General features: G+C 35.7%; 1 protein-coding gene and 1 pseudogene across 1 annotated transcript in view; both read left to right on the plus strand.

Moving 5' to 3' along the window:
- LOC109073120 overlaps positions 1 to 4,784 on the plus strand; it is a 126,111-nt pseudogene extending 121,327 nt beyond the window's left edge.
- Positions 1 to 23,415, plus strand: part of LOC109093063 (type II inositol 3,4-bisphosphate 4-phosphatase) — a 577,378-nt gene that overhangs the window by 45,637 nt on the left and 508,326 nt on the right. The gene's annotated exons all lie outside the window — the stretch shown is intronic.

The following is a 23,415-nucleotide window of genomic DNA, read 5'->3' on the forward strand; positions in this document are numbered from 1 at the left end:
ATCTTAACACGATACAGGTTTGACCTCAGTTCACCGTTCTTGCAGTGTAAAGTGCTGGAGGCTGTTGTTTTTGTTTGATGAAGTGTGTTTGAATGTCTGATGAATGGCTGTGATTGTTTGCCGGTGGGGAGATTACTGTGTCAACTGTGTTCCCAGGTAATGTTTAGAGAATTTCGTTAGTTATGATATAATAACTGTGCCTTAAGAGAGTGAGGTACAGCATGTTCTGCGATCAACATCCCTGGTCAAACAGGGTAGTTTTTATTCTTATTGTATTGGTCTTTTTGTAGTTTTTATTAACATTTTGAATTAGCTTTTTTCTATATATTTTCTATTTAATTTTAAATTTTAGTTCAAGTTTTAGTAATTTTTTGTCATTTTGATTAGTTTTTATATTCCTGTGTAGTTTCATACATTTTTATTTCATAGTTATTCTAGTGCATCACGTTAAAATGAAAATTTGTAATATATATATATATATATAATATATGTATATATATATATATATATATATGACTTGACTGTATATATATATATATATATATATATATATATTTCTAGTTTTAGTTTCAGTTAACTATAACCTTGAAGTTAGAGACGACATTTTAAACCAGTTATTTTTATGTGAGTGTAACTGGTCGATCATGGCATTTCCAGATGTTATAGTCACGTGTTCAATTTCCCAGCTTTTTCATGAACGATGGCTTTGTGTGAGGTTCGCCTTCACATTGCTGCAGTAGTTCTGTGTTGTTTGGACACAGTCAGTGGTTCCTGTCATTCACTTTTGGTTTTCGCCCACCATTATTCTTCACTGATGAAGTCTTGCCGTGCTTTGCTTGTGTAGTCATTATCATTAAAGACTATTTTTAACACCAAACATCTGGGCTCTTAAGTGTACAGACACTCCTGCTAAACGGGCTCCTGTGATTTGTCCTTTTTGGAAATCACCCATTTCACCCACGGCTTGTACTAATCACTGCAGAGCTTATACTATACTGATATACAACCTAGAGATTATAGACAACATAAAGATAAATTGAAATGTATTATAAAGATAATGCAATGATTTTTTTTTTCCTAAATGATATTACCCACTAAACCAATCCAACTTCTGTACAACTGAATACAATAGATGCATTTATGCATTTGTACAGTATACATATGGGTGCTTGTTTTGCATGGAAATTTAAGTTTCAGAACAAAATTGCATCTTTATTTTTAGTCAGAAGAAGTCTGTAGTATTTCCTCATGTAGATAGTACGTATATGCTGTAGTAACACAGATGTTTGTCACTCAGGTGAGGAAATAGGGATGCTGGAGGACATGGAGGTGGGGATCAGTGATCTGCACAGAGTGACCTTCAGGATCACAGAGGCGGCGTCTGAGGAAGCTGTCAGCCTACAGCCCACCGTCAGTGGTAGACGGTGAGAGAGACCCCTCACACACACACACACACACACACACACACATACATGAGTGAACATTCATATCCTAAACACTCTCTGTCTCATTCTATCTCTCACATCACTTATTGTCAATTCTTTATGGTCCTATGTAATAAAGACACCAATGATTAAAAGCATAAAATAAAAAAGAGGTGGAAATAAATATTTAAGTCACTCATATTTTCCATTTATTTACTGATCTACACCTTTTTTACATGTTTAATATTTTTTAACATTTCTATATTATATCATATTATTAAAATTAAATTGTAAAAAATATTTTAATTAAATAATTAATATATAGAACTTTATTGTTAGTTAGTTGTTGAAGAACTTTTTTTCAGCATGAATGCATTAACTTGATCAAAATATATTTATAATGTTACAAAATGTGTCACAAAATATGAATCAACATTGATAATCATAAGAAATGTTTCTTGAGCAGCAAATCGGCATATTAGACTGATTTCTGAAGGATGTGACACTGGAGACTGGAGTAATGATGCTGAAAATTCAACTTTGATCACAGGAGTAAATTACATTTTACAATATATTAACATAAAAAACAGTTATTTTAAATTGTAATAATATTTCACAACATTACTGTTTTTACTGTATTTTGAATCCAATAAATGCAGCCTTGGTAAGCATATGAAACATATTTTAAAAACCATTACAAAATTATGTTATTATGGTAGTGCACTGTGCTAATACGTATGCATTTTGTGAGTGCAGTTGCTCTAAAATGAGTTTCAGGAATTTCCCCAAGGAAGCTGTGGGAACATGCTGGTATTGACAGAGTTTGGAAATGTAACCTGTTTTTGTCCCAGAGACCATTACACTGTCGAGGTGCCTCTCCCACATCATGCCTTCCAAGCGCTCCCGGAAGAGCTGCGCGAGGGCAAGCTGCTACGCGTGCTTCCCGTGCTTTTCAACGTGGGCATCAACGAGCAACAAACCATCGCTGAGAGGTACAAGCACCAACTGATAGAAATGAAACGCAATCCCTACAAGCATAAATGCTCGCTGAAGCGTGTCTGAGCTGGAACATGATGCTTGTGCTCTTTGTGTGTCTCCCTCTCAGATTTGGTGATATATCTTTACAGGAGAGAATAAACCAAAAGAACTTCGAGATTCTAGAAGGCTACTATAAATCTTTAACCGACACGGTGCCGTCTGAATGTAAGTTCATCATTGGAGAAACTGAGCTTTTTATATTGCATTTAGTCATTCATCAGTTACTTTTATTCAGACATTGGGAACAATATATTTAGAAACTTGGCATTGTGTACTGCAAAAAAAAAAACTTTTCACTTTCTTTAATCAGGAGTCAGCACAGAGCTTTATTGCCAAGTATGTGTGCACATACAAGGAATTTGTTTTAGTTTCACACAGCTTCCAGTACCTAGAGACAACAACACAGAGATAATAAAAAATAAGAGGAGAATAAAAATGCCATATATAACATTCTTACTGTTTCTCAACATTCTTATTACTAAATTCTCATTTATTTCTTTTAATTTTGAGGATGAACTCATAATTTGAAAAAAAGATTAATACTGAGACTGTGTCATGTTTAAAACTCAAATTTCTACTGTAACTGTAAAAAAAAGGAAAAAAAAAAAAGATTTACATCTTTTACAATGGGACTTTCTATAAAAAAAATTGTAAGATAATTTATAATGTTACAAAAGAGCTTTTTCAGTTAAATTATTAAAATACATGCATTTGAGTTTGACAATTTGAGTGTGTGTATATATGTGAGTGGTGTGTGTGTGTGTGTGTGTGTGTGTGTGTGTGTGTGTGTGTGTGTGTGTGACCCTGGACCACAAAACCAGTCTTAAGTGTCAGTTTTTCAAAATTTAGATTTATACATCATCTGAAAGCTGAATAAATAACATGGTTTGATAGGATCAGACAATATTTGGCCGAGAAACAACTATTTGAAAATCTGGAATCTGAGGGAGCAATAAAATCTAAATATTGAGAAAATCGCCTTTAAAGTTGTCCAAATTAAGTCTTAACAATGCATATTACTAACAAAAATTAAGTTTTTATATATTTACAGTAGGAAATGTACAAAATATCTTCATGGAATATGATCTTTACTTAATATCCTAATGATTTTTGGCATAAAAGGAAAATCGATAATTTTGACCCATACAATGTTCAGTTGGCTACTGCTAAAAATATACCCCAGCAACTTAAGACTGGCTCTATGCTCCAGGGTCACACACCTCTCAGCGATATATATATATATATTGCGACGTCTCATGTTTAAAGGATTTGAGTGCAGGAATTTATTGTACTCTGATATGTCAATCACGTCTGTGGAGCGTGACGGCTCTGGATGATGAATCCTCCCAGCAGACGAATGCCAAGCTGCATCGCAGCGTGTCACATCTTGTCTTCTTACCATCTCTCTGTTTATCAGAAAAATAACATGTCCCCAGACTTTTCAATCTTATCTTTAGTGCTTGTCGATAAAGGGACCAAACCCAAGCCCTCTTTAAAAACCCATTTGATGCATGACATCTCAAGTGTCTGCTTTTTGTCCTCTTCTTTCCGAAGGCCTGCCATGTTTTCAGACACAGACAGGACATCAAGGAACTGCTCGACACCCTCGGCCAGAATGGTAGTCACCAAGAAGAGAAGAAGAATGTGGAGATCCTTTGGCTTGCGGGAATGGTGACCGGCTGAGTTTTGAGGTCATGGAATCTGCAGGAAGTGTGTGCAGTTTGTTTCGTAACCCTCACATGTGTGAAACAACTTGTTTTTGCTGAACGAGCAATCAAATTTCTGTAATGGTCAGCATTTCAAGTAAGAGTTTGGAATCTTTTTCATCATGAGCTTCAAGAGAGTAGAATTACTGGCTATAAAAAGGTATCGTTTTGGGTCTTTTGTTTGTGGTGGCCAATATATACACAACCATTGAAATGATTGGAGGTATGTAAAGGGTAAATTTTTATTTAATTTTTATTTATTCAACAATTGACATAAGTGCGTTAAATACATTTATAAGTTCCAAAAAATGGTTGTTGGTTTTTTTTTTTTGTTTGTTGTTGTTTTCTTCAAAGAATTGGTGTTCTTTCTATTCTTCAAAAAATTCTGTATTTTTTTGATTAAAGGAAGTGAAAGTAAAAACAATTCCATCTGTCACATGTCTCCTCAGATCTGTCGACGGATGAATGGTATCCGCCTCACCAGCTGTAAAGTGCCCAAAGACAGGACGTCCATGTCCAGTGACACTGGAGCAGTGCTCTCTGCCTACGGGACGGAGCACCAGCTCATAAAGATTCTACTTTGTACGTGACGCTCTTGGACTGCATGCGGAGGTAAGCACCAGCCATGTCTGGCGTAGATCTGTTCTCCTCATATGTGCATGCATTATAGGTACAATAGTTCACCAGAAATGACACATTTGCTGCAAACTTTACTCACACTCAGGCCATCCAAGATGTAGGATGAGTTTGTTTCTTCATTAAATTTGGAGAAATGTAGCAGTGCATCACTTGTTCACCAATGGATGCGCTGCAGTAGAATGGGTGCCGTCAGGAATGAGAGTCTAATGTCAGCTGATATAAAAACATCAACAGTAATCACACCACTCCAGTCCATCAATTAATGTCTTGTGAAAAGCTGTGTGATGTATAAGATGTTTTTTAATTTTGAACCATTGTTTTCCAGCTGAGTGCAAGTCCTCTGTCCGTGATATTGGTTGCTTCAGTTCATCTTGTCTGATCATCAGCAGAAAAATATGCACAGATCAAGCACTGTTAACAAAGCAAAAAAGAGTCCAAAACAGTTCCAAACAATTATGCTGGTGGATTTTGATGAGATCGCGAAAAACAGGACAATGAACTTTATTACTTGAGGAAGCATTATAATGGACTCATATTTTACCCAGAAGCTATGTTTTCAATTTAAAATGCCTTAATGAAGGATTTGTTTCTTACAAACACGCAGCTTTTCACTTCACACAACATTAATCGATGGACTGATTTGGTGTGTATTTCTTGTGGATTATTGTGATGTTTTTATCAGCTGTTTGGACTCTCATTCTGACGGCACCCATTCACTGCAGAGGATCCATTGCTGAGCAAGTGATGCAATGCTACATTTCTCTCCAATCCGAATGAAGAAACAAACTCATTGTCAGCCACATTTTCATTTGTGCATGAACTATTCCTTTACACCTTACGTATACCCATAATGTTGTCATTTAACATCTAATGATGATACTAGAAGAACTCTTCTTGGATGTTTACCCCATACCAGTTGCATCTGATTGTGTTGTTGCCACAAACCACAATAACATTTCACCCATGATGCATTAAAATACTTATGGTAGGTGAATAGTAATGATTGTGTGAAACAGGACCCTCGCAGTTTGGTTGGACACAAGCCAGGTGTAAATTATGGTGTAGATTAACTTTGAAGACAAAATATGTGAAAACATTCCTTCCTGTTCTCACCGTCCCAAAGGAGAGACCCAGTTGAAAAACCATTCGTGTTGATTTTCTCACATACAGCACTGTTATTTGTGAATATAGGCTCTGCTTTACAGAAGAAGCTTTTGCCCCCAAAACAAAGACGCATTGTGACAGCTGTTACATACATACATACATACATACAGACGATATGCCTTACTATACGAAGCCATGTGGTCAACATCTGTAAATTGTTCCCCAACAGCTGCAATTATTTTATGGTCCCACACTGTCCAGATTCTTGTAGGAACAAAATAATAAAACTGCGCTCATAGCCATCATCTATTCACTACTCCTGTTTCGTTCCAAATCAAAGGCTCATTTTCAAAAACACAGGAACTATTCCAAACCACGCTCACTGCAAATAATACTGTCTAATGAGATTCCTTTCAGATGGCCGCGCATGGTCTCACCTCTAAAGAGAATGCAATCCAAATCTATTACAACACTGCTCAGCTGAAAAAAGACGTATATGTGTATATATTAGTGCTGTTTTCAAACGACTTCTGCCCTTGAGTTCAATCACGATTAATCGCATCCAAAAAAAGTTTTTGTTCAAATATAGATGGATGTGCACTCTTTATGAGGTGTATCCTCCAGTTATATATATTTCAAATATCAACATTCATGTACTATTATAATATTTTATATTATTATATTTATATATTATACTATATATATATATTGAATTACTATAACATACACATATTTTTCGTGCAATAGATTAGACATGCATGTGTTGTATTTGTATTTATACATGATAATTTAATATCACAGTACACCCACTCATTATATTAATGTAAAACACCAACTTTTATTTCAGATGCGACCATTGCGATTAAGGCTCTGTACAGCAATAGATATATACCATAGATAATACACACTGTATGCTATGTCTAAAGCGAAATTGTCAATCTCGAACCCGGCAATGCAAAACACCATTCTAAAACTAATACCCGCGAAATGTTCTTAATTTTGTAACAACATGTAATTTTGTGTAATACGGATTAAAGGAAGTTTCTACCTCTATGTTGGTGCATTCGTGGTTTGTTAAGCGTTATAAGGCAAGACTGACTGGACCATATGCAAACTGTTAATAACAAAAAAACCTCTGTTAAATTTCATTAAATCATAAAGTAATTCGTTCATTCGTTTTGTGTGTTGTTAAAAAATTGCTAAGTGATTAGCACGTATATCGCCCTTGTGTTTTTAAAGAGGAATGCACAATACAGACTGCTTCGCAACCAAGTAAAAAAATCTGAACTGTAACACCATGAAAATGTCATCATTTTAATAGTGAACATTTTGGACACAATTTTTACTAAAAAGACACAGTATGTTACCACAACATCCCCCTGTATAAAACCTTGTGTTTAATGTGTAAAGATACAATCCAGCATACTGCCATGTGTCATACTAAAATGTTGCTTAAAAATAGCTCAGTGTGTATTTAAAGCTCAGTGGGAAAAAATAAATAAATAAATAAATAAATCTGTGAAATGTTCTTATTGAAAAAAATTTGTTTCAGATATTGCTAAAAATGGCTCAGTATTTCACCCATTATTTGTGCATGCTGTTTGTTTGTATCACTTGTCAGCACTAAAGTCCACTGGAATAGATTAAGGGTCATGTCTCCCTTGTATATACATATTTGTATACTTATGTTTCAGTCCTAATTTGCTTCAAACAAAGCTGAATGCTGCTGCTGTTAAACAGAAAGCCACAAATTAAAAATGTTTTTAAAATGTCACTCATGAGTACTCAATTACTAGATGCCCTTGTATTTATGTAGTTTATATAATTATTTTGCACACATTGCACTCAATATTATAGCAATTATGTCAGCCACTACTCATTTAGCACCAAGAAAAGATGTGAGCTTGAAAGATTAGACTAATCTCATTCATTTGCTTTACTTTTCAAATATTTACGGTTCCTCCATCTGCTGCTTCACTTGATAGCAAAATATTATTCATTTGCTAAATGGCTTGATGTATGTGCTAAGACTCAACACTGCATCGGGATAAATGTGCTCAAGCAGTGATGAAGTCATTTAGCTGTGATTTGCATATCAGTATAGCAAACTGGGTCAGACAAATAGCATTGTGTCTCAAGGTTTGCTTATCTCAGTTTGGTTAAATTCAGCTCTCCTTTAAGGTAACCCTTGAAATTGCATTGCAAACAGAACTTTTTCCATGCAAGCACATTGCATGGAAAGATACTTTCTCATTGCGGTTGTTTTCAGCATGCCTTAGACTTATTTTTAAACATTTGAAATATAATTACTATGCTAAGCAAATTACTTAGCATAGTAATTTGCACGTTTTCTTCCCAAAGCCCCACAAAGTCGTCAGATCCTGCTAAAGATGCTCAAGGCGTATGTGAAGTGCCTGCACTGATGGGCGATTCTCTTAGTAGTGTTGGGTGTTGAAGCCCTGAAGGCTTCCAGTTTGTTTGTTTTGCGGTGGCAGATGAGAAAGCTGTTGATTTTATGTAGCAGAACCGGTCTGCGAAAATGGTTTAAAGCCAGAATCGAAGGTTGAGCCGACACGTGTGCTGATTAATGTGTATGCATGTCAAGCTGTGTGACATTCACTCAGCTGTATGGATTTACTGTGACATTTCAATGAGATACTGTGTAGATCTGAGGCAAAAACAAAACCCTTTCATCCCTTTTCAAAAGAATATCAGTTACTCTTGAAGGTGTAGGTCACCTCGACTGACCTTTGTGCGCATCTAGAAATACAATACCGGATTTTTTTTTTATCTTTTTTAAAGAGTATATGTTTTTCTTTTGGGTGTGTGTGTCATCACGCTTTTACGTTTTTGTTAAACACATAATGGCATTTAATGTGAACACACAGCTTTGATTGACAGGTGTTTTCAATACAATATTTGCACATCAGTAAAAAATGCTGTCAACCCACATTAAACAATTGCATTCTAGGGGGTGTTTAGTGTCGGAAAGAGGTACAGGAAATGTTTAGCAATAGTGAGCATTTAGTGAATGTTTTCTTTGTTATGTGGTTTGTTTCTGTAATCCATTTAATGATTATTTTAGTTGTTTGTGAGGCAATGCTTAAGAAAATGTCTTTTAAATGTTCTGAAAATGGTGATTAGTTTTGCAGTTTAGCATGTCAGCAATGATGCAGCTGATGCTAATAACTTGTGAATGTAAGACTGATTTTCCAGTTTATTGGACTGATTCGTTTGTTTGACTTGTTGGACTAATCAGACTACACTTGTTGCCCAGCATGTTTGTTTTTGTGCACAACACAAGAGAAAGATATTTGTATCATTTTTGCCTTGCCCAATCTGCCTCTCTCAACACATTCAGTTCAGATTTGATTACTTGCTGTTTTGGCAATAGATTCACTATTGTTGTTTGCTATTCTGTCCGAGATCAGAAAAGAAAACAGACATTCAACAACCATTAATTGGCCTGAATTTAATGAGAATCATTTGCTTCAGATATTTCCTTCTGCACACAAGTTAATGCATTTTTGAAATTCTGTGTTTACCTTTGAGTTTATATCTTGTCATCAAGCTTCCTCAACTTTTTTTCTTGTAGATTTTACTTCGTACAACTACTTTTTCTGAATTCTGTATGCAATGTGTTTGTTTGAGAGACTTAGACTTTTTTTATGAGCCAATGAACCTTTTCTTGAGCTTGTTTTTTTGTGTGGACTGACCTATTAACCTAATGTCTTTTTGAATGTGTTTGTATGTTTGCTTCTTTCTTTTCTTTCTCTCTAATGCTTTCTGCTCAATTGGTCTCTTGGCCCAGGGGAGAGGTTGCCCAATGGGTTTATACCCTACAACTAAAAGCTGGGCCTCAGTTTAGCTACTAACAAGACGGCCCTGAATTCCACTTCTATCCAATTGACCCTTCTTCTTGAGTCAGCTCCCACCTGCTGGTGGTGTGGCTCATTTTAAGTCTTGTTTTTTGCTTGCAAAATACCAATAAATCCGCTGGATTATGCCATAACTGAGCTTACTTCCAACTTCTACTTGTTGCTACTTGTCTTCACTCTAATAACACTTTGATTTCTGACTTTCATCTCCTGGGGTGCTCTGGGTATTTATTTATGGGCTTAGTTTTTTTTTTTTGCATAGGGAATTAAGGAAAAAAAAAAACCAAATAGAAAAAAAAGATGTCAGCTTTTTGTCTCACAATTCAGAATTTTTTCTCTCTGCATTCTTAGATTATATCCTGCAATTCAGACTTTCTTTTTTATCTAATTCTGAGTTTATGGCCACATAATTCTAGATCTTTTTTCTGAATTCTAAGTTTATATCTTACAACTAACTTTTTTCTGAATTCTAAGTTTATATCTTACAACTAACTTTTTTCTGAATTCTAAGTTTATATCCTAACTGAACACAACTTTTTTATCTGAATTCTAAGTTTATATACCCGCATATCTTGACTTTTTTTTCTCTGAATTTGGAGTTTATATCCACAACTAACTTTTTTCTGAATTCTAAGTTTATATCTCACAGCTAACGCAATTTTGACTTTTTTCTCTCAGAATTTTTTTGCTAAGTTTATATCCAGCAATTTTGACGTTTTTCTCTGTTTTTTTTTTTTTTATACAATTTTTTTGTTTTTTTTTTTGACTGATTTCTTTTATATTTCACAATTCAGAGAAAAGGTTAGAATTCAAAGAAAAAAGTCTGAATTCAAGCAGAGATAAAAGGTCGCAATTACCTTTTTATTTAATTTAAATGTTTTTTATCCTGTGGAGGAAACAGGTTTTCATATGAATTTAATGTAACAGCTACTTACAAAACAAGTAGTTTCACTTTTAGCACTCATGCTACTAACGATTATGGTAATATTTAATAGTTCAGTCCCTCGTGTCTTTCCACCCTTATGTTATTTTCTCTGTGAAACACAGTGTCTCATACAGGGTTTGGAATGTAGTATTTTGATGTCAAATGGAAAGCATTTTAGCAGCTGCACATGAGATTTTTTGTCAGAAGGAAGTGAGGATGTGTTTGTTGTTTTTTGTCACGCTCTAAATGCAGCATGAATGTCACATTTCTCTGTTGCATTGGGCTTTCATAATTAAAGTTGAATTGAAAATGTTTCCTCATGCTTTGCATATTAACATGCAGGTACAAACACCTTTTTCATAGCCATTTTGGGTCGTTTATGATTTCATCCTCATCATTATCATCCATATATTCCTTTCCTTTTCTTTCTTTTTCATCTTCCCCTCATCGCAGAGAAGGCTGCCGGATTGAGAATGTGCAAAAAGAATATAAAGTGCAGAAAATATGCTTTCAACATGCTCCAGCTGATGGCCTTTCCCAAATACTACCGCCACCAGAAGGGACGTACTGGCAAGGTGGACTCCTGAAATGCAGCACCATTATTTTTACTCTTAACATACTATAAATACAGTGGGGTTCAAAATCCACATTGAAAGGGATTCAAAATGCTACTATATTATATATATATATATATAGGTATATATCTATATATATATATATATATATATATATATAGATATATAAAAATTAAATAAATAAATGACAAAGCCAACAAATTACTTAAAATACAAATACAAATACCCATTTTTACTATACAGTCTCTTGACTTTTGGACCCCCGGCTGTACATATGTGTGTTTTTGTGTTCATAAGTTCATTTCATAAACAAAAAATTTTTATTTATTAACAGAGGTGTGTATTTAATATAAAAAAATGGCCTACTGAAAAGGACATACTCTTGTTTTTATGGTTTTTAAAAAAGAATGCAGTGCATTATTTAGTAAATAATTAAAAAATACTAAATGTAAACTGTAATGAATATACATTATTTACATGTAAATCGTCAAATGTGTACAAAGGTTTTCCATCAAAAGTAAAAGATGAGCAAATTTAATGCAAGAATTGTCTGAATATGTAGCTTTGAATGCCAAGTAAAATGTTTGCTGGCTGTCATATCAGTTTAGATTCATCACATGCCTGTATGTGTCTCATGACCAGAGATTGTGGTTTTGTTGTTATTGTTCGTGTTTTGTACTGAGGTATTTCTGAAAGTTGCGTACTGTATGTTTTTATATTGGCATAAAGCCATTTCACTTTCAGTTTTTGGACATATTTCCATAACAGCCTACAGCTTGCTTGCTTTTTGCACACGGTGTGTGCATTAATCTGAAGTTTACATAATATGCTCTCTATTTTCTGCAAGCTGCAAAAGAACACTCACTCTCTTGTGCTAAAAGGCCTCATAACAAATGTCACGTGTGTGTACAAAAAAACAACAAAGCAATTCATGCTGACATTATAGTTCAGTAGCCTAAATTCCGCTGAACCTGCTCATCTGCATAAAGGGCCTGCATGCTAATGGCTGGAAATATCGATCTCCAAATTAGAGAAAATCAATCACTTTAGGTCGCTATGTTGCTGACAGATCACTGTAGAGGTCATTGCACACTCAATTTTTGTATTCGTGTATCCTAAAAATTTGTCATGCACAGAAAACCCTTACAAACACTGACGTATTCGTTGTGGATTAATTAAAATTATTTTCGTTTTTGTTGCAAACATGACTCGTTAAACCAACTATGGCCCTCTCCCCTCTACCTAGAAAAAATAACTTACTACCAGCCTAGTTTTCTCTTCTAAAAGTCATCTTTGACAATCCTTCCTAATCCAGCCTCAAGGCGATCACACACTGGACGAGAAGCTCACCACGATCTTTAATATTCCAACACATTGTTTTTCTATGAGTGTATGCAAATGTGGTCCAGTTGACATCCCCGTTTTTGGTTTCCCTGTCTCTGGAAATGCCTCCATTTTTACAGCACGGTACAAAACAGCCCCATCAAATACACTGTAAAAAAAAAAAAGTATGTGTAGCTATTATATCAATTCAGTATATTAGAGGGCGCTGCGAGCTACACTGATAAGATCTCGTGTCGCTATTTTTTTAGCCATGAAGAACTAGCCTGGATGAGAGCAGTAGCGCTATTATCATCAATTATCAAAAAAGACAGTTATCCCTTTTAAAGTAGAATCACACATTTTAAATTATTTACGCAATTAAAGCAATATTGACTGTGTGGTACAGGTCTGATCAGAGTGCGGGATAGTTTTGCGAAACATGAGTGAAAGGATGTAAATTATTTTAATTGTTACATTAAAGCATTTTGTCTTCAAATGAACAATGCGTATAAATACACCTAATTAGCCGAATTAAGTTGATTTCTAAAAGCGCAAACACAAAATTACAATTTTAAAAAAAAGTTCTGAAAAGGTGATTACCTATATTAATAACTTATAGCTGGGGGGAGTATGATTTCAGCTATATCCCCCCCTCTGACTGGATATGATGTATTGATTAAGATAAGAATAAGTCAAAAATAAATATTTGCTAGCCTTTGGAAGCTTATAATCTGTTTCCCCCTCCAAAAGTAGTGGCAAACATTTCTCTTATATTAGTACCTGTTCGTTTTCATAAGCACAGCAGTTTGTAACTTTCTGACTGAAAACAGTCCCCGGCTTTTCCTCCAACTGCTGACTCAGGATGGTGTTTTAATTCACATGAAGATCAGTGTATAGAAGTGCTGCAGATCCTTCAACAGAGATGTCATAGAAGGTCAAAGAAAGCCAACAGCCTGCAGCATCAAACCACACTCAACATCATTATCTGGGTAAGCAGCTAAATGATGAATAATCGTTTATATTACAGTCCAGACATTAATTAGATTGGATGAGCAACATTTTGAACACAACTCATGAACACGAGGTGGTAAGTATAGAACCTTGTTTCGGGCCACCACAAATAAAAAAGAAATAAAAAACATATAGTGACATCTCACAGCTATGATCAATTGCGGCAAGATTTTTATCTCAAATATCTGACTTCTCAGAGTTTAGATCTCCCAATTCACATTCTGATCTTTTTTTTTAATTTTTTATTTCGTGGTGGAACAAAAAAAACGATCAGAAATTCAGAGGAAAAAGTCTATAGTGCAAGAATGTAAACATTACCGATGTGAAAGGTCAGAACTGTGAGATATAAACAAAATCTAAAGAAAATTCACAATTATCATTCCTCATTTAAATTAAAAAAAGATGTAAACACAGAATTCAAAGAAAAACTCAAAGAGTTGCAATAAAAAATGTGAGAAAATTGACTTTATTTTTACAATGGCAGGCACTGTACTAAAGTCCTATATCACATAATGCTTTTTTTTTTTTTTTTTTATGTAATTGTTTGACAATGTTCACAAATGTGTTTTATTGAGTTTTTGGAGCAGAACAATTATGGTTGTTAAACAACAGCACAGTTCACTGACCCACTGCACTTACATTCCCCACTGCCAGGTTCATTTTCATTCATAACAAAATAGCATTAGGTACTATGCCGACTAAAGTGTGCGAGTGATTTGTGACATGAACATGTAGGATGGAGTCATGGAGAAGGTAAGGACCTCAGTAAACTTCCACAGGAACTTCCTCCTCAGACAAAGTGAAACCATAGAAGCTGTTACTCCCTCAAAATGATATCAGGCATCAAGTTTCCATTAGATCAGTGATGGTCTGAAAATCAGCCTTTGAAGAAGAACTTTAGTCTGTGAGCCAATTCACCTCTATCACATAAATGACATCATTCCTGTCAATAAAAAATGCTTGAATGTAACAATACATTGAATATAAAACAATATACAAAACCTATTTTAGATTAAACGCATTTTCTCACCTTAAAATTCTGTACACTTACAAGACTTTCCCAGTTCAACAATCATTCACAAAACCCCTTTCTTAACTTTGTAAAAAAATATATTCTTATCAGCATTAATAAAGTGACACTTTCAGACTGAGGTGATATAAATATTAATAACAAAAATAAAAAGACTAACCTATATCATAATTTAAAAATGATAACAGATAAAAGAGCTTATTGTACATGCTTTCAGGGAAAACGAAGTATGATATTTAGTCACATGTTATATTGGATTTTTGGACTGCAAACGACTTTGCTGTTTCTCAAGGACTTTTGGGTCATCTTCTCCAAGAACTTCTTGGAGGGGGCAGTTCTTGTAGTTCACAAGGATATCGCTAAGCTGAACACTTCTGTGGGAAGCAGTCCAAACACAGACATCGTTACAACATAACCGTCGGATGGTCAACCATTCATAACATAACCGGATGCTCATCATTCAGAACTGAAAAAATCAGCTTCTTTCCCATTCAATAAAAATGCGAAAATGTATGATTTAATGATTTTAAACAATTCTCCAGCCACAAGAAAAAGGGTCCTTAATAGCACAGAGCTCATTTTTTTTGTTTTTTTTTCTTAATCTAGTGCCATATATTCATATTCTCCACTCTTCTTATATCTAGAATTATCAGAATTATTAGACATTTTTCTTTACTTTGTTTAAACAATAATCAGCCAATAAAATTGTGAAAAATTTGTCCCATACAGCACCACAAAATTTCACATTGCACACCGTATTGTTTTCCATATTTAATTTTATATTAAAAATATATAAACAATATGAAATTGTATCAATATTAGATAGCTATAAATTCACACAAGTGTTCTCTGTGGTGTCTCCTACTAGGAACAATACTTGCAGTCAATCATTTCAAGAGTATAAAAGTATGTGAGTAAACTAGTTAAGACATTGCTTTTTGGGGTGTTTAATAATGGCGCAAATACCAGAAATTTGGACGGAGCTATGTAGCCGCAAACGTTTAGAGTAAAAACGCATTGCGTGATTCATTTAAATACTCCTCCTCCGTCCTTACTTCTGGCAGTTCCCCTAAAAGGGGAGGAAAACTCCTAGAAATGACATTTTCAATAAGGTCAGGTGCAAAAAACATTAACTGTGTCCACCCCTTTTCAGCCGCTAATTCGTTTTCTTCACTGCGCAAATTTAGTAAAACCTGACAGTGCTATTTTTAAACGCCGGAAAGTGATGGTTTGCGCTGACGGGCAAAAGATGTGCAAGTCAAACTGGCCCATAATGAAGTTTCTCATTTGATCCAGTTCAGCCATGTCAATTCTGAATGATGTGCAATCTTGACACAACACAACATTGTGGTATTTGCTTTGACTTACATTTTTGTTATAATACTTCTAAAGTTTTCTCTATCATGGGCCTGTGCTTGCTTTTCATGTGTTGGGTCTTCTTCATGCAAAAAGAACGTTCATCTCCATCAGAAAAGCAGTCAAAAACTTTCTTAAATTGGCACTTCTGGCAGACAAACATTAGAGCGTCAATTAGTCACTGCATTTTTAATGTTCATTGCCAATGTGCCATAAAATCCAGATTTTGTTGACAATCCACTTTTTATTTTGGTCATTTGGAGTTTTTTTTCTTACCTCGATACCATCAGTGGTTTGGTTGTTTATACAAACTCGCATTTAGAAAGAACGTGTGGATGGAAAAAAAAAGTTCACAAATTAGGATTCTGATTTACTATATAGGCTTTTGTGGACACTGGGAAAAGAATGCTGATAATACAGCAATGATTGACAACTCCTTTAGTCACAATGCAATCAAATCTCAGATGTTATACCTTACATTGGAAGAAAAGCTTGGTCCGTTGCAGTGCCGTCCTGGATGTCTCGCAGTGCCTGTGGTGCATGGACCTTCAGCCACGGGCAATAGAGCACTTAGACAGCTAAAACAAACACACCACACAACACACAACAAAAGACACAAAACCAAGCGTAATATGGCATGAGTTAATGTAGAATGATTTTAGTAATCCCTACACAATCCAATTATAATTTGCTTCATCTACCCAACTGTACTCTCACAGGCACAACCATTAAACCATACGGCCCGTGTTTTGATCTCCGCTTCAATGCAGCTCTTCCGAACGTGTCCAAAAACAGGAATGGTTTAAACAAACACCAACACACTCATACAGTGCAAGGCACGGTTTTCCAAAACCTACAGTGAGCCGCCTTGTTCTCTACACTTTTCACTTGTTTTTTTTCACTCACTTTTCACTTTACAGTTACATCAGAGCTAAAAACGGAATTTTGTATTTTGAATGATTCGGAACACTCTACACGTACTGTTCTGAAGTTTTGTGCTTATTGAGTCCAAGACTACTTTATTTGTTAAATAATCCAGTTTTAAAAGAGTAATATTGTGAAATAGTATTACAATTTAAAGGGACTGTTTTCTGTGTTTGAATATATTGTAAAATGTATTTATATTCCTGTGATCAAAGCTGTCATGTTCAGCATCACTACTCCAGTCTTCAGTGTCACCATGATCCTTCAGAAATTTGCTGCTCAAAAAGCATTTCTGAGATTTATCAATGTTGGTTTAATAGCTGTGGGCTGATAAATATTTTTTTGTTTTTGTGGCAACCATTATTTTTTCAGATATTTTTTGCCAAATAAAAGTATTAATTTTCTAAAAAAAAAAAAAAAAAAAAATAGAGCACAAATTTTGGGCACAATAGTCCATTTGCAATGAGGACTGATAATATATTTTTATTAATACTTTTTGGTAATGAATTATTTTGAACTATTCTTAAGCAACATTTTTCACACTTGGGATCATTTTTTTTTGTCCACTAAGCTCAAAGGATAATGGCACTAGCATCACCTTTATAATGAAGTACCTTCTCCCAATGCAAATAAGGCCACAAGAAGCCTATCTTACAATAAAAGCAAATCCTGTTGGAACAGCCTTCACACTTGGGATTTGGAAACAGAGCCGATGCAACTCCAGGATGTTTGTTTGGCTTGTAGTGGCAAACATAGATAAAGCAAGATATCATTTAAATCAAATAAGAGCACAACGTTTATACACTGTATACAAAACTGGTTTCCTGCGAACCTAGTTTATTTTTACCCACCATATTGAGCGAAAGATCTCAGCGTCACTGTGGTATCATATTTAGGTTTCAACTGTATCTGATCATGGTTTAGGTCACGATTCTCCCACCCTTTTGGTTGCAAGCAAACTGAAAAAGGCTAAAAACAAACTTTGTTCTGAACAGATAAATAGTGTTGTGTGCTCTAGGCAGAGAGATCGAGGCAGAGATTGATCTGGCAGTGGGTTCATATTACCAGACGTGTAGGCATCTCTAACAGTGTAGCAGCAGGCATGCACACTCAGTCTAATGCACACTGTAGTGGGCAGCAGCAGATATAGGGCATTTAAATTGGACTTATGAAATCTCAAATGTTGTCAGTTCATCTATTGCGCTAAGACAAATTATTTTTATTGACTGTATTGGGGGGGGGGGGGTGGTGCGGGCCTAGACGTCACATGGTGACGCTGTCACAAGGTGCTGTATCTCAACAATTATAAACTCAAAAGAGTCAAAAGTCCATTAGAAAAATGTAAGCATGCTAGAGTAATTAAAGTCGACTGTATAATGAAGGTAGATATTAACTGATAGCTTGAGTAGTGTTCTTCTCACGACACTGCAGTTTAGCTGGGGCAAGTTGTCACGTGTTTTATATTGTTATTTTACAAAAATGACTCATGCAGCTTATAATAGACTTATTTATTGTCAGATCCCATTGTAACAACTTTAAACCACATAGTTTGTTGAAATGGCCTGCTATTATTGGGAACATTGTCACAAATAGTGTAGGGTGGGGTGATATATTATTTTTTTATTTTTTTTGTTCTCTCTACAATAATAAGCTGTAAAAAGTAATTTGTTTACAACATTATTATTAACAAGATATTAAAGTATGTTTTAAAAGAAATACCTGTTTCAGTCTTTGTAATTTCTGTGTGAAAATATATTGCCTGTTTCAGTTTAGTAAATGCGGAATAGATTTTTTTGTAGTTGAGACTTTAATGTATGTGTCTGATACACAAACTGGCATTCAATAAACCCTGAGAAATATTCAAAAAGGTCATAAAGTTATCTGTTTAATGTGACATTGTAAAATTGAAATAAATCGATGTGTATAATACAGACCAAAGATTATACTCTCAAGAAAATACACTTGTTTCAGTCTCTTCCTACTTCACATTTCAACCAATTTAATTTCAATGTTAGCATGCACTGTCTTCTTTGTCAATAATTAGTGAAAATTATACATATAACAGTTTTCCAATGAAATGAAAACTTGTTATACATCCTACACCAGTTTCCATATTACTTCCCCAGTGGATTTTTATTATTACATAAGGGTTAAAGGATAGTATTCACCTTCACTAGTCAATGGGGACCAGCAACTGAAGGTGAACTATCCCTTTAATTCATGATCAAACTGGGGACCAATACTTAATAGTAGAAAGTGGCCAAAGTTAGCTAATTCACCCACAGAACTGTTTTTTAGTCAACCCAGCTCACTTGTGGTCTGATGCCAGATTTAACACAGCAATCAGCTAGAGAATAAGCAGTCCTAATTTTCTTAGATATACCTCAAGATATTAAGAATAGAATTTGCCAAACCCTCTGTGAGTTCAAAGGGCACTCCATGTGATCTCAAAGCACCAAGGTTTTACAAGCACAATCTTCCAGGTTCTCTGTAAAAGATCAGCACACTCCTTTATATAATTACAAAAAATAAACCCTTGGCAAAAAATCCCACAGATACAGTAAGGGTGATTCTTTCTTCAGTTGTTGAGTTAAAGAATATGACAGTTACAGGAAGCTAAAGTGAGCAGTGGCGCGTCAGCTGCGGAGCGCGAAAACAAAAGTTCGCTATGCCGTGCGCAGTGCTGTATGCACAATGAGGCGTGCAAGCACAGCGTTATGGCAAAAGAAAGATAAACATCAATGGACGAAAATGCGTAATCAAAAGACATGTAGGGTGATTTGGTTAAGGTTAAAAAAATATAATCTGATTTATGTAATCCTAAAGACTTTGTGTAGCAAGAGTAGGTGGCGCGTGGTGACCGCAATGCATGGTGAGTGTGTTTTCAGTGTGGGCTCCTGTCATGAGCCTCAGAATCATTTTTGCAACACGTCAGTCAAATTTGTTATTTGTATAACATTTCACAGATTTTCACTCTTATCTTTTAAGATTCCAAAGCAATGGGTGCAATCCAGTGGGCATGTATACAAATTCGTCAGGGTAAGGAGGGGTAGTGACTACTGGTGGTGTCTAAAAAGGCTGACCACTTGAGGTTCCAGTTGGGGAGTTATTGAAACAATCTCATATTGCATAATCTTATGTAAATTTTAGCATCTCTAATCCTGCCATCTTCGTTACCCATTTACCACGCTAATTCAGCGCCAATACCCTCGTTACTTGCAGTCATTTCACCACTGTTACCAAGCGTTAGGGTCAGGTAGTGTGTGGTGAGTCATTCTTAAGGGTTGCATTTTTTATTGTAACAGCATGTGCTAGGAAATCAACACTTTAAATTGACATAACCAATAAAAACTTTAGAAGTAGGGCTTGAGTGCGACTTTGCACTATAGTGTATTTAAGGACTTGAAAAAAATTGCCTGCACGGTTGCCGTCTTCATCCCTCTGTCTCATGGTGTGGAAGAAGCCACGCTATTATTTTGGAGCACTCGCCACCTCCGGTTTTGGTGAGTCTCCTCTCTCCCTGCATCACTCCCGCCTATTTTGGCTAGATCTCCAGGCAGCAGGTTATCCCTTCTGTCCAATGCTTTCGGAAACATATATTTTTTTCACTACTTTCTTTGTTGCCTTGCCACTGCCTTTGGATCTTGCACTTCTGTTGTCAAACCCTGTGCATGTTCATCGCAGGTCATGACTTTTTGCTTTGGTAACCATCTATACTTGTACTAAAAACATGGACAGGTTTAGTGTCCGGGCCGTCACCCATAGTCTTTGCTGAATGAACGTTTTCTGGAAGCTCAAAGAGGATGGAGCAACAGGTCACCGGCTGTCACCCATCAAATTGAGCAGCAAAACACAAACGGCACCAAGTGCCGCGATCACATCAACCTGGATAAACGAAATGGTGGCGAAAAAAGGCAAGGAGTACAATAAGTTGCTGAAAACCAAAAACCCGCACAACCTAGCCTTCAATCTACCCCATGATCACTACAAGTTGCCAACTCCCTTAATTAATCGCCGACACTTTAGACTGCAATTACAATTCAGTTAAAAAAAAAAAGAACGTGATGATTTTATTAAAAAAAAATTCAACCCCGTCTCTTACACAGAATTGTCCATGTACAAGGCAACATATTAGACTATACTTAGACCACAATAATTTTTTGTACCACCTGTAAACTGTTTTTATTTTCTGCTGTAAAAGTTTGGGCATTTTAAAACATTGGGAGTCTATGGGAATTGACAATAACCCTTTATTTCGAGCCAGTTGATGAATCTTGCCAGTTTTCGAGTCACCCCTCCGTGTCTTGGCCTTCTCTACGAGAGAGAGCGTCGGTTTGTGCCATCTGTTCGTTGGCGTTTAAAACATACACATTCCATTTGGTTGGTCTCTGAATATGCTAAGGCTCTTGCAGAGATAACAGTCCATTTGGTCACGCATTGCTTTTCGGCAAATTTCACTTTTCTCACGTGTTTCGCAAGAACCGGCATTGATGATCATCTTCAAATCCCCATATAACTTTTTTTGTCGACATTGTGCTTTCCCTGAAGATGAGTATTATAGCCTATGTTATTCTCTTCCTTCTGTGCCTGCGCGGTCTCCGCTGACTTCTGTGACCGTGCGCACATGAGGAGGAGTTTGTTGGCTTGTCATTGAGCCAATGAATCATGAAAAGTTGTGTTGGATTTGGTTGTTAGGTAGGGAGCCCTTGGTTCAAAGTTATTTTATTTTTTGGGGGGGTTCTTATAAACAAGGAGTGTGCAACTTTGGGTTTCTATAATATCACAACTATTCTCTTTTACTATTTTGATTAGCAACACGAACTTACTTCTTAGTTTATTTTTTAATTCAAATTATTTGTTAATCTGTTTTCCTAGTTCTAGGCATAGACACTAATTCCTAAAATACGTACAATTTTACATTTAACGTTCGCAAAAGGTAAATGGATTAGAAAAAGATTCAGTGCAACGATTAGTGTAACTAATCTACCAAACATTACATATGCATGGACTGAAAGTGCAAACTTGATTGGTACTGGAAGCTATAAAAACTAAAAAACTTGGGTAACTCCTAGTTTTCGAACACCTTTAAAGAACTACTACAAATAATACCACAGGATTAAACCAAACTGGATATACATAATAATTTAAAATAGATACTGGTTAAAGGCATATGTTGAGTATTAGCAATGGCTTAACAGATGAACAGAAATAAACAGTACAATACCTGTTGCAAAGATCATCAAGCTGAACTGAAATCATGTCAATTCTAAAATTATAGCAACTGATGCAACAAAGGATTACATAACATTGTAATGCCTGGATTGATTAAGTACATTATATTTTTGGATTGAATAACCGTGAACCATAAAGTATTTTCTAAGTATTTATTTATTATTATTACACCGGCTCTGTGGAATACCTGATTCTGATTGGTCGCAGTCGCGACATTCCGAGGTATGTTTATCCCCTGGTTACTTTCACGGCTTCTGTGGAATACTTAATACTGATTGTCGTTACAGATAATCCCAGGTATGTTATTATCGCCTGGTTATTACACACGGCTCTGTGAAGACTTGATTCTGGATTGACGGTCGCGACATGCCGATGTATTTTATCCCGGTTGTTACACGGCTCTGTGATATTTTGATTTCTTATTGGTCAGTCCGCGACATTCCACGGTATGGTATCCCTGGTATACACGGCTCTGTGGAATACTGATTCTGATTGGTCGTCGCGCCAATCCAAGGTATGTTTCCCTTGGTTATTACACGGCTCTGTGGAAACTTGATCTGATTGGTCAGTCGCGACAATCCAAGGTATGTTATCCCTGTTATTACACGCTCTGGGATACTTGATTCTGATTGGTCCAGTCGCGACAATCCAAGGTATGTTATCCTGGTTATTACACGGCTCATGTGTCATACTTGATTCTGATTGTCAGTCGCGACAATCCAGTTAGTTATCCCTGTTTATTACACGCTCTTTGAATACTTGATTCTGATTGGACGGTCGGACAACCAAGGGTATGTTATCCCTGGTTATTAACCGGCCTTCTGCCGGAATACTTGATTCTGATTGGACTGATGTTATACCCTGGATAACAACCCTGTAAAAAGCTAATAACAACAGGTTCATCCGGGTAAACAGCAGTCAGTGCTGTACTCTTGCTTGAACTATTTTGTTTCTTGGTGCCAGCTTTTGCGTTTTTGTTTAGTCTAATAAAATGTTAAAAACTACGATTCAAAATGAGTGTAGCAATTGTTTACTTATGGTCATCCTGGATATCGCGGACCACAGCTCTCGTTTCATTACAAATGCAGCTGCTGTCATTTTGCTATGATGCATAGTTTTGTATGCTGTAATTGGATTATAAGAGAACTTAACAAACATTGGTAAGGTTTTAAAATATTGTCGTCTTAAGTGCTTTTTATTGCCTTAATTATTTTTACGTGGTGGTAAAATGTTGTGTAATACGTGAAGTT

Source organism: Cyprinus carpio, chromosome A1 (assembly GCF_018340385.1).
Source record: "Cyprinus carpio isolate SPL01 chromosome A1, ASM1834038v1, whole genome shotgun sequence".
Lineage (NCBI taxonomy): Eukaryota > Metazoa > Chordata > Actinopteri > Cypriniformes > Cyprinidae > Cyprinus > Cyprinus carpio.